Here is a 1,620-nt window from a genome sequence, read left to right on the forward strand (position 1 = left end):
CTCTTCTGCAAGCATATTTTCTTGTTAACCACAGAAAGGAGTATCCCCTATTGAATTTCTAATTTGCTATGCATGAAAGAAGTATATGAAACAGCATGACATTTCTTTTTTGTTTCCTTCTTTTAAAAAAAAAAAAAAAAAAATCTTTTCAGTTTATAATAAGTGTACTAATATTAAGGTTTTAAGCTCCCTAACCCAAAGTAATATTAAAGAGTTGCAACACATCAGCCACTGGTAGAATATAGGACTTCTTAAACTTGGAAATCTGTACAGAGCTCACATTATTCCCAAATCATCATTTAACATTTACTATCTATGATGTAACGCATAATTCAAAATTATTTGCAACAATCAAGAACAACCATTTATTTACCCAATTGCCAATGCAACTGAAAGGGTTCACCACTAATGACAAAGACCTGAACTTCAGACAACCAACAAGTAAGCAAGTAAGCAAGAATTCTCTCTCTCTCTCTCTCTCTCTTTTGGTGAATAAAAAAATGTAATCCAAAAATTAATTAAACGCCCACAAAATAGAAAATAGAGGCCTGGTAGTTACAGTGAAAGCTGTAGCCGAGCTGAGGGTCAATCTCAGCTACAGACTGCTTTGTGACTTCGAGCTTTGCCAGAAATTTTTCGTCTTTACATCAAACTCATGGCCTGAGTAAAAAGCCATGGGTAAACTTTTTGTAAAACATTCTATCACATAATACTAACTCAACTAGGAATAAGCTTTCTAAAAAGAGTTTGATTGGTTAACAGTTTGATTTGATAATACTTCTCACTATTATTTTATGGGTCTTGTTAAGTTAAAATTTTATAACACAATCAAGTCACTTTTTTTTAGGAGTCAAGGCACTCTTTAATGGTATATTTTTAGCTTTTTATCACAAAAAACACCATGCAGCAGTGGAGCTAAATCTAAAAGATTTAGCTCCTCAGCTACAGTGCACATCTATTTTTAGATGTGCACTGTAGCTCACAGGTAAAAAAAAAAAAAATACTTTTTTATTACAATTCTCTCTCCTCTCCAATTAAATATACATTTCTTATTTTCTCTCTCTCTCTATCCGGCTTCTCTCTTTCTTCTTTCTTCCTCAATTTTTTTTTCTTTCTTCCTCAATTTTTTTTCCTCTCTTTCTCGCCGGCCAGCTCCCTCATCTCCCTCATCCCTCAGCTCGCCAGCCAACTCCCTCAACGCCGATCTGTTCCGCCGGCCCAGCTCGCCGACCCACCCCAAGCCCCATCGCCCACATTGATTCTGACGACGATTCCGACGAGGAAGCCCCCGACGCTGCAAACACTGAAACTTCGATGAAGATGACTCCTCCATTCGCACCTTCACCGCAGCTCGCCTCGACGCCGCCAACGCGGGTGGAGGCTCCGGTTCGGCTCAGCTCGAAACACACAGATCAAGACGAAGAATCTGAGCTCCTCCGCCACGGTTAAGATCAAGAATCTAGGTCCCACAGCTCAGGCCGGGAGCTCGGTGCCTGGAATCGTTGTTTAGAAGTGATTGATTCAATGAATTGAGAATAGAAATGGTGTTTGTGGAATTTGTGAATGTGGTTGTGGTTTTGTTTTTTTTTTTTTTTCGTATGTTCTGTTGTGATTGTCAAA

This window comes from Quercus lobata, chromosome 9 (genome assembly GCF_001633185.2).
Source record: "Quercus lobata isolate SW786 chromosome 9, ValleyOak3.0 Primary Assembly, whole genome shotgun sequence".
In the NCBI taxonomy this organism is placed as follows: domain Eukaryota; kingdom Viridiplantae; phylum Streptophyta; class Magnoliopsida; order Fagales; family Fagaceae; genus Quercus; species Quercus lobata.